Raw genomic sequence first — 11323 nt, forward strand, 5'->3', positions numbered from 1 at the left:
TTCTAGTCATTCTGACATGTTCTCCCATAGGCTGATGAGCACTATGGGTACCTTTCCTCAGGTTTAACCTGTTAAACAAGCTTTCAGACATTTTCTACCTTACTAGAGTACTCTATGGCTTGTTCTCTTCTGATATCATCTTGGCTCTTTTTACCCTTTCCCTGAGTGTTATTCTTCTGCCCATCCACACCTTGCTGTGTCTATATCAGTGCAAAGTAGAATGCACCTGCTCCATTCCTCAGGGCTAGCTGCTCCCTTCCCACAGAGAAGCAGTCTCTACTTTCTTGCAAATATATTAATTTACATACTTTCCTGGTAATATTGCTGTTCTCTAGGCCTGTTCTGTGTCTTTGCCCTTTGATTTTACCCTTATAAATTCATGCTCCTCGGTCACGCTTCTCCTGAACAACTTCCCCTATGTCCTATTTTTCTATTCTTCTCGAGTTTCAGGCTGTTTTCATAGCTCCTAGCAGAGCCAAGTTGCTCTCCTGCTTCCTCCGCACTGGCAGAGCGTGTGTGTGTGTGTGTGTGTGTGTGCTTTTAATACTGTTTCTCCAGAGAGCTACCCATCCTCCAAACCTCCCTCTTCCCATTAACTCTGCAGAAAATCATTCCCATCATATCCCAAGAAGCTCTTGAAGATCTTGCCTGTTTCATAGCTTTGTGTTAGGAAGGGAAAAAGTTACAGAAGTCTTCAGCTAATGACTTGATTTTTTTTTTTAAGAAAATAAATTAAAACTCTATACCTAATGCTGCTTGTTAGATGACCTGTAGCAGATTTTTCTTGTGTCCCAGGCTGCTTCTTTCATTTTCCTAAGTAGAGACTTCAAGTTTATCCTGTGTCCTGTCAGACTAAAAGCAATATATATATATTTTAAAAAATATTCATTGACATACCAAACTAATTATTTTACTCTTGCTTTCCCTTTCTAAACAGCTGTAAACTTATTCCATAATAGCCCAGCCACAGGTGTCACCTATCAAGCTTTTGGTATTCCAATTGCTTTGAAATCAATTGTTTAACTCCTTTATTGTTTGCTTTTTAAAGCAAAGCTTTCCTCAGAGTGTTTTTGTTTTTAAAATAAACTAAACTAGTAAGCAGTACTACTACTAGTAAATAGTAGTAGTAAGTTAGTAAGTTTTGCTAAAGCAGTAATTTTTTGCTAAAAATTAATCCTAGGAAATCTCTTGGCTTTCTTTGCTCTCTCAGAGCAGGTATGGTATGGAGCACAGAGGGACCCTGACACAGCCTCTGAGTGTGTCAATGAGGCAGGGAAAGCATTGCTCCACCAGGGCAAGAGGACAGTTTTGGGAAAGTAGGGACAGTACATCCTCCCTGATTAACCCTAACTTCTGCTCATATTTAACAGAAGAAGTCCAAACCCCCAAAGAAACTAGCTAACAAAAACAGCCCGCACCAAGAGCTCCGACTTGGTTCATTCATGCAGGTCTTTGAAGAAGCACACAGCAAATGGCTTGACGTGTCCTGCTCTCCACCTGAGCCTTCCAGCTGTCCTGAGCCCTAACACTGCTCCAGCTTTAGCTCAGTGCAGATTCCTCAGGAGGCTCCCTTGCTCCTCAGACCACGAGTGCTGCTGTCTCCTGTGGATAGAGAAGGAAGCCCAGCAGTGGCTGATGCTAGCACTGGCAATGCAGCTGGCAGAGAAGCCTGAGGGAGCTGCTGTGTCTGGTCTGGATCATACCACAGCATTTAGCTTGTAGCTGTGCCTGCTCTGAAGGCTGCCCATCAGAGCTGAGAAGCAAAGCAAGTGGTTCTGCATTTTTGTTATTTAACCTCCTCTGTTTAGCATCAGCTAAGCATTAAATCCCAAAAGGTTCCAGAAGAAGGTTGTTGTGAATTAATGGGGCTGCTTTCTTTTGCTTTGCAGCCCAGAGCATTGATTAGCTCAAGTAAAATATGTCATAGTGACATTTTATCCTCTTCCTTGAAAATAGATCAAGGCAATTAGGAGGCTTGAGATGCAGGTTATCTCAGCTGCATCCTGCCTCACCTGGAGCAGCTACAAAATCTCTTGGCACTTTAGGGCTGCTTGGGTTTTATATGTGGTTTGTAGCTGGGGGTTTTTGCACATCAGTTTACCACTCATATTGAATCCAAGAACATTACAGATGGATTTCTGTAGTCACCATGCCTCACTTTCAAGAGGGCAATGTGGTAATGCATGCAGTGATTGTTTAATGCCCCAATACATCCTTTCCTTCAACTTCTGATGAAGCTATGAGCTGAACAGCAGTCCTGTGCACTAAAACCCACTTGCTGGCCAATCCACCTGGCCTGTCTGCCATCGATTCCTGATGGATAAAGCAGGAAGACTACTTTGCTTGCTGTTTTCAAATTGCAAGGTGGTATCCTAAAAGCTGGTCCAAATGATTTCCATCGACATTTTTGTTGGATAAATTGGGCTTTCACAGTTATTGTGGAAAGCACTAGCTATTCACAGGAGTAAAGACGTTCTCACCATGAGAAAGAATGCTTCCAATAAAAATAATTATTTTTAGTCAATCCAAATATCATAAGGCTTTGTGAATTATATTTTAGCTTTTACCAGGCAGGCTCTCTTTCCTGACATTGCCCATGGGGAGCAGCAGTCTTCCTCCTACCTTATACCCAGTGAGGAATTCTTTGTGTGAGGCTGAGTAGGAGCCCTAGTGTGCAAAAGAGGCTAGTCTAAAAAATGACAAGGTACAGCTCTTATCAGACCCTCAGTGGCACTTACAGCTAAAACCACTCCAGTATTATTTTTTTTTTTCAACCCCACTTTCATCTCATTTTCCATGAAAACTATTAACAATGTGACTTTTTTCATCAAACATTTTCCCTCAGGCTAGAAATTCATTTGCTGCCCTCTTGAAATTCTTGTTTGTTAGACCTCAGGGGAGGAATGCAATATCTGAGCCTGGAATACTGCAGTAGCACATGTACAATATTCTGACAAGCAATTGGGAAGTGAATCTATTGTATTTGCATTTCACTGCAGCTGACATTAATGTGCAAAGTTAAAATGAATCCAAGCGATATCATAGATTTATGATCAGTACTTAAGCAGGTTGTTTACGTAGTAATCAGAAAGGCTAATGATGATTAGTTCTGTCTGGAAATACACTGGCCTGCAAAAAGTAACATTTTTATCTCCTTGCATAAATGAATTATGTCTTAAAGCAATGAAGGGCTTAAAAAATAAACAAAATCTTTGTTTCTAGCTGTGTGTATGCTTCTGGAAATCTTAGAGACAGTCTGTGGTTTTTTGGTTTTTAAACAGCAAGAAGTGCTTTGAAAGCTAAGCCTGTTGGAACACTTGTGCAAGCAGCCATTGGAAAGAGGAATGCTATGAATAGAGCGGATCCAGAGCAGCAGTTGCAGCCTGGCATGGCCACTACCTGAATTGACTGCTGAGCAGTGCAGGCCCTTGTCCCTGCATTTATACAAATGCTGAGTTGTTCCTCGGAGCCTGTGAGTGGGAATGGAGGGCCTCTGTGTTTTCTCTCCTTCCCTCTTTCCTTTTCCTGGTTTCTGGATGTACACAGTGCCTTGAGACAGCAGAGGTGCGAGTGTATCCTGAGGAAGCAAAAGCAGTGTTCACGAAATCCCATAGGGCTACTTATTTTCTAACCTCCGTGCACTTTGTGCCTGAAACTAGAATAACACTAAGTAAACAGCTGCAACTTGTCAGAGCAGGGAGACGAGCTGCTCCCACAGCAGTGGGGCACCCATAAAATGGATGCTCAGGCAGCCCAGGTTACAGTATGTCCTTAGATGAGCATTTTGCCATCCAGTGGAGTGGCATGGCATTTTCCCAGCTACAGCTGGTGCCCAGGTTGATTCAGCAGCTCTTACAAAGGGACTTGCAAGGATTTAATTCAGCCAACCCTGTGGTTAGAGAGGAGAGGCAAGACACTCTGGGCCAGTGCACCGAGCAGTTCTGCAGCAAGGCCAGGCTCATCCCTGCTGTGAAGGGCAGAAATGTCTCCAGGAGGGTGTCTATGAAACGCTGGCAGCAGGTAAAGCCAGCCATGCTTTGAGCCTGGTGTGTGCAGTGCTCCAGTCCTGGGAAGCTCCTCAGCAGCAATCAGTGGCGGGATGGGCAGGGGAGGGCAGGGGCCACTGGCACCTGGTGAATGTCAGAACCCTGCTGGGAAATGGTCACAGATTTGGAAGCCTGCAAGTGTGGAGGGCACAGGTTTGCTACTCACGAGGATTGTTTCCTAGAGCGGAGGCTGCTTGGAAGGAGGGAAGAGCTGGCACTGCAGGCAGTGTTGGGGATGTTGCTATGGCCACCAGTGAAGTGGAGGGGGGGGGGCGCACAGGAGTGCAGAGTGGTGGTGATACGGCAGCTGCAAAGCAAAAATCTATTAATCATCTTGGGGATAGTTCCTGCTGATCAGCAGGACAGAGCAGCCCAGCCTCCAGCTGAAACCTCTGACAAAGTTCTACTGCTGTTTTGCTGCATAAAGTGCTGTTTTGCATGGAGCACGGCGCCCGTGCTGCTGGAGGAGAAGTGTAAACAATGTGTGTGTGTATCCATGGCCTGTGTCTGTGTCTGCTGCTGCATTGTTGAAGGGGAATTTAGTTAATAACAAGTTATACAATGTTTTTTGCCTCCTTCCAGTCCTCTGTAAGATGCTGCTAGCCAAGCTGGTATGGTCTTTGCTACAGTGCATTGGGCTTGCACGTAGCTGGAAAAATGTTTTCCATTCCTATATATTATTCACTGCAAGGTGTGAATATTTTATCTAAGGCAGGTTCTTGATATTCACTTACATTCGCTTTCTCTTTCTTTCCCTTTCCTCCCCCACAGCCCAGAGAACAGCTAAGGTGAAAATACAAAGTCAGTATCTAACTTGTCTCCTGCAAGCAAGGAGAGTGAGAGATGCTGATGGAAGCTGGCTGTAATTGAAAACAACTGTTCTATGGAGAAGGCAAGGCTGGGAGAGATGTAAAAAGCCCTTGTTGCTTGCCTCAGTGCTTAGAAATATGTGGATAATTTATTCTTGGGATGAGAGGTGCCACTGCTGAAGAAAGGGATGCAGGCAGCAGAAACCTCTACTCTGGGAGGTTTTCCTGCATTAACTATCCTTTAATTTCTATTTCTACTGCATGCAATATTTTGGTATGTAAGGGAGACCCATGCTCAAGTTTAAGAACAGTGGTTGAAAGGTGACATGTCTCTCTAGAGCTTACAGCTATAAGCCTGCTGGCTTCTGGAGTACTTGAGAGAGAACTCTGCCTCCATCCCATGCTTATGGCTGTGTATGGCTGGACACACCACTTGATCCTGTGTAATCATGAGAATTTCTAAGTGGGAAATGCCTCTCGTTGTGCCAAATTGCCTTGCCATATCTAATTGCAAAACATTCCTTGCAGCAATGGGTAAGCAAAGGGGATTCTCAGACAGCAGATTTTACAGGTGTTGTGTGGTCTCTTATGTGAAGGCTTAGTTTATTCAAGGGCAAGGCTAGAACAAACAAATAACCCCTGGAAAGCCCTGCAAACGGCCAGCTCTAATCAGCAAGGTAGTCACGAGCTCATCTCAAAGCTCTTCTCGGATGGAAGCTGTGTCCTTAGGAAAGGAAGGAATCCCAGAGGCTGCCTAATCTTACTTGCAGCATGAGTCTCCCTAACAGCCTCCCAGAAAATTCCCTGAGAAATCCTAGCACTTTGGAAGTCAATTGGCTTCAAAAAAGAGAAGGGGTCTTTTTGAGTCCTAAGCAAGACCTTTCATGTTTTTGTTAGTCACTAAGGTGTTCAGAACAGAAATCTTCTGCTTTGAGAACCTGGGATTGGTTCTCTTACTGGGACTGACACTGCTTTTGTATATAAAGAGCAATCACTGTCATTCCTGCAGTATCCAGGACAGATTTCCCTCCACTGACATTAGCAGACGTCACTGGTGGGTTTGCTGGCTTGATGCTAGTGGAGTAACCCCGCCCCTTGATTTTCGTTCAGTGTAAAAACAATGAGCATTTTTAAATGCACCGTTTTTCTGGCTATAATGTGCCAGCTGGACAAATAGGCTGCTCCCTCTCCTCTCCCCTGACACCTTGCTGGGGATGAAGATTTGCTCTGTCTAGTTTGGTGAATAAATTGGAGAGATGTGGGCTTCTTTGCTCATTGTTTTTTACATCTCCATGACTTTTATTGTGGCAGCTGGTCTTTTGGAGCACGTGCAGTCTTGCATTACAGCAGTTATCAAGTGTTCGAACTGCAAGGTCAGCTTGCTGCTGAAGAGCCAAACTGGTCTTTGGGTTTTCCTTAACTGGTGGGGTGCCAACCACTCTTTGGTAGCAGAGGTGGCTGCTTGCAGGAAATAACTAATCAAAAACTCAAAAATAACTTTTGAGAGCTTGCATCACTCTTTTCCACACAGTATATCCTCTGCTCTCATTATTTCTCCCAGGCACTAATGATTTCTTCTTTTCTGACCTTTTATGTCTCTCTTTTCCCAGCAGACCCAAAAGAAGTTCAACACCATGTGCTGATACTCTGTGCCCTCCTTAAAATTCACAATGCTGAGTAGCCAAGCAGCTGCACAGGGAATGAAACACAGAGGCTCAGTCCAGCTCCTTTAGTGCTTTAATGTGATTGAGGGATTTTGGTAGTTACAAACTCTTTCACTCCCGAGCTGCCTTAATTCTGCAGCTGTATAAGTGGTTACAAACTTAGCTGTATAAACACTCTTGGTTTTCCTAATTGGAAAGGATTGCAGTGAGAAGCTGAATGTTGCAATGGTCTTTCACAGAAGCACAAATAACCTTTTGGAGGACAAGTGGCACATGACAGGATTGAAAAGCTGATACCTTGTCCTTGTGCAGACCCAGGTAAATGTAAGGGGTCCTTGCAAATATGTCAGCCTTTCCACTTGAAAAAAAAACAAAAACCAACAAACAACCAAACTTGTCTTTTTCCTTCTGGCACTGAGCCAAACTGTAGTAAACCTCTGTTTTACCTTTCTACTGAAGCAGACCACATTAACAACTGTTCAAAGGCCATCTTCTTTTACTTATATGCATTTACTAACTTTAGAGCAAAGGTCATCTTCACCATGTACAAAGAAACCTCTTCTGAAAGAAAGTTCATTCCTTTGAGCCCAGAGTTGAGGTTTTGAAGGGTTTCTGTCAAAATACAGGGAATAAACCCTCCCAGCAAGCTTCCACCATCATGCAATGATTTCTTTCAAAATAAGAATCCTTTATTAAAAGAAAAAAGAAATATTAAAAAGTTCCAGTGCCTAACAGTACAATATTTTTTTTGAAGATTAAAAACTTGCTCATTAAAAATAGACAATCTAACAGGACCACCTAGTGATATCCCCAGTGACAAGGCACAGCAAGGACCATGGCAGATCCCAGCCTAATCACCAAGCTGCCCCCTGCAGATGTGGAGGAACCAAGGAAGACAAGCTGGCACCTGTGTTCCCAGGCACTCTTGGGTCCTGATCAGAAACTGGCCTCAGAAGTCTCTTTACAATGTCTTGGTTCAAGTAGAGCACCTGGTCTGGATGGACTAATGCTGTTTCTAGGGAGAAGAAACCAATAATGGGTGTTGTGAAAGAGCCTGCACCACACCCCACCCCCCAAAGCTCAAGATAATCCCTTCTCTGGAAAGGAAGGCTACCACATTGTTCTGAGGCAAAACTGTGACTAAATCCAGGTGCTCTGATACTTTCTTCCCTTTTTTTAAGGCTATCTGGCAAATCTCATAACCAACTTTATTGCTTTTTGCTGCCTGATTTCTCTGTGCCTGTAAGAGCAACGTGGTCAGCACGCTGCAGGCCGCAACTGTGCGTGAAAACTTGGCACTTAGCTATGCGTCAAGGAAAGCCCTTTATTTCTCCTGTCAATTCCCCAGCAGCCAGCTGCCCTTCACCTGCTGGCTCATGAAACTGTGAGTGTGATTGGATTCATGCCCGAGGAAGCAAGAAGAAGCCTTGAGACAAGAGAGTTAAAACATTGAGCAGATTCACTGGTTTCTCGTGGAACTCCCACGTGGGCTGTTTAGCTGGACACTGCACTCACCTTTTGCAGGAATACGGGTGGGTAGAATCATCTTGGCTGCTCACCCTCAGCATTTGTGGCAGGGTAGTTTTGAGCCCATTCAATGACTTGGATGGAGACAGGCCATGAGGTCGTCTTCACCTTTGCAGAAGTTGGCAGATTGGCCTAAGAGATCTTCAATGTGCATTTTCTGCTATGAAAAAGCTGGGCCAGGTCAGCCAAGGCAATCTGTTTTGGCAGCCCACTGTTTCCTGGGACCGTGGGATTGTGTGCATGTTTTCCAAGGAGCAAATTTGGTTCCAGTGATCATCTGATGAAGCCCACGCTTCATGTGCAAGCTGCCTTCATCAAGCAGGACCAAGGACTTGCAGTGCCTACACTGAGACCTGGCAGGGGCTCTGCCAGGGGTTTCTACTACTCTGATAGGGGCTTTCTTTGGCAACAGGAAGAAGACCCTGATGACAGTTTATCACATCATTATCAGGGAGGTTGATGAGAATTCTTTCAGCTGTCCTGATGCTGGCTGCTATATTCCCTTTTTCTATGACTCACAGTTCAAATAATAGCATAGGTCTGTGTGTGTCACATTTGCACTTGTACAGATTTGTAAGTGCAAAGATATATGTGCCTTGGGCTTTATTTTAACTTGCTTTTAATTATGGGGAAATTGAAATTAAAGTCTTCAGAGTCTCTTGCTCCATAAGAAGACAGAATCTCAAAAAATGAGCAGTTTCACTCTGTGCTTTCTTTGTCTTGTTACACTAATATTTGAAGAGGAGTATTATGTTTGATCAGACATTTTTCATTACTTAGAACAAAATCTCTACTAGTAAATCTTTAAAGAGAATTTTTTTTTTTTTTTTTTTTTTTTAATCTGAGTTTTGGTCTTAGAAAGACATGATCACACCCCTTCTGTTTCCCAATGCTGTGGAAAATGCACAGTCACCCTCTGTTTTGTAGGACAATGGAGCAGCAGAGATGGATGCTGACTGATTCACTCAGGACTGGTTCAACAGCAGTCTCAGGCAAATGACCAGGACCCTGACTCTGTGGCCTGCTCCAGGAGCTGGAGTAAGACTCTGGGTTGTGAATGGTATGAGTCCCATCAAGTGTTCCTAAAGAATAACATTTTCCATGATTTCTGGGAAATTACTCCTCTGACCAGCTGTTGTCCGGGATGTTTCTCTTTTCTGTCTCTTGTGTGTAGGAACTGCTGCCTCTGGACTCTGGGATCTCAGAGTTACCTGAGCATGTCCAGGGTGTGCTGCAAACCTCAGATGCCACACACCCAAGAACAATCACCAGTCACAACTACTCCCATTAAGGGTTTTACTGGGGCACCCAGTGCCCAGCATTCACAATAGTCTAAATACCAATGTAGTAACCCAGATATATGATCCCAGATCAGCTCCAAATATTTTGTATCAGAACAATGTAAGCTGATTACTTTTTCCTCAATTCATTCAGTTTTATTTCTTCTAGGTAAGCAGAATTGCAAGAACTGGATTTGATATTTAGCTGTTCCACATAGCCTAATGGGGCTAATGCAAATGAGGTGCATGGATTTTAATCATCCCTGCAGAAAGAAAAATGGAAATGTGGCATGTCACAACTATGAGAGGCAGGGAATCACCACATTGCTGGCTCCTGTGCATCTCCCAAGTCCATAGGAGCGCAAGACCTATAAACTCCAAAGCAGACTGATGCCTTGGGAAGGCTGACCTGGAACAGAGACTGGACAGAGCTAGTCAAAGGACTTTGGCTGTGCTACAAATCAGCCATGAAATGCTTCTCTTTCAGTGGTTTTATTCACAAACATCACTGCTGTTTTTTCAGTGGTCATAGGAGATATCCCTTCTGGACTGCCACTGTTTATGTGTCAAGACAAAACCAAACCATTTGTGCTCAGGGACGTTCTGCAATGCTGCAGCTGCCAGAGTGAAACTCTGGCTGCACCAGGGGAGACTGCACTGCATCATGGGCTGGTGCAGAGGAGAGCTAAGAATGAATTCCTGTGAGACATCTTGGCATTGTAACATAAGTGAGCTACTGGGCTTGGGCTTGAACACTTGGGTTTAAATCTGTTCACTCAAACACAACTTCCTTTCTCTTGGAGCAGGCGGTTGCTCAGTGACTGCCACAGCAGAACACCAGCCTGGCAGTAAGATGCCAGGCTGTGGTTGCTGGTGGAAGGGCTGAGGGACAGGACCTGCTCTGCTGCAGGTGTGCCTAATAACCCAAATAATGCAACAAGGTCAGTAACCAGCAATGCCTGGAACCTGGACTGGGAGGGGAAGGCAGGTGGGCGGGAATGGAGAGCTGTGACTCCTCTTGGCTGAGGTTGAGTTTCTCCAAAACTCCTGCCCATTCATCCACCTTGTGTCTGTTCTTTCACCAGCAGCCAGAAAGGTCAGGCCTTGAATATGGATACACACAAAGGCTTTCCTGCACTTACCCCTACTGTCAGGGCAAAGACTGGGGATTTTGCCTGCTACAGTCTGAAACTATTTGAGAAACACAGGTGCTATCAAAGCTCTCTTTGCTAATGGAAGGTGGTATGTGTTTTATGTTGCCTCCTGAAAGAATCTTGATTTGTCACCCAAGGGTTTACAAGTGTGTCATGCTGATGTCTTTCTTTTGCTGAGACACCTTGAAAATTACATAACAAAGTCATACTAATTCTGCTTCTTATAGTCAAATTGCCAGGCTTTCTTGTACATGCCATTTTATAAAAGTCTGAATGGCTTCATTAGGCCAAGAAGTTTTTCTGTGACAAATATGCCAGGGAAATTGCAAGCTCTTCTTTGAATTTATAATACAGTATATTTGAGGCGTAGGAAAGGATGTGCTATAGGCCACCCAGCATGCAAAATGACCCCAGGCAGGCCACACCAGCAAAACTAGAATCCTTTTATTCACACTCCATCTGACATGCTGCCCTGGATACAACATCAGCTGGCTTCATCACCCAGCAATTGAAGAATTGCATCTTCTTTTCCTACATTTCCTTCGACACACCAGATCTGTATTGCACAGAGGTCACTTGGGAGAGCAGCCACAGCTGAGTGATGGGGGGAAGCACGAGGTCAGCAGCACTTACTGCTACAGGGGCTTCTGCCCCAGCCCTAGCAGGACTGAGTGATTAGATTGCCCCAAGCAAACTGGGACATGACTTTTCACAGGGCAGCTCTAACCTAGAATACCTGTCTGGGTTTGTTATCAGAGAGATTCAAAGAAAATAAACCCTTTGAAGCAAGTTGTCCAACCCCTTCTGAATGTATGTGTGTATGTGAGGGTTGCTGGCTTTTCC

At 44.4% G+C, this 11323-nt stretch overlaps 1 long non-coding RNA gene across 1 annotated transcript; it reads left to right on the forward strand.

The window, feature by feature from the left end:
* Window positions 1-3831: 3831 nt before the first annotated feature.
* On the forward strand, window positions 3832-10744 carry LOC120756771 (uncharacterized). The gene is made up of 3 exons (XR_005702239.2): window positions 3832-4020; window positions 8974-9106; window positions 9496-10744. It is a non-coding gene; the product is annotated as an uncharacterized LOC120756771 (long non-coding RNA).
* Window positions 10745-11323: the final 579 nt, after the last annotated feature.

The sequence above is a fragment of the Hirundo rustica genome, chromosome 1 (genome assembly GCF_015227805.2).
Source record: "Hirundo rustica isolate bHirRus1 chromosome 1, bHirRus1.pri.v3, whole genome shotgun sequence".
Classification (NCBI taxonomy): domain Eukaryota; kingdom Metazoa; phylum Chordata; class Aves; order Passeriformes; family Hirundinidae; genus Hirundo; species Hirundo rustica.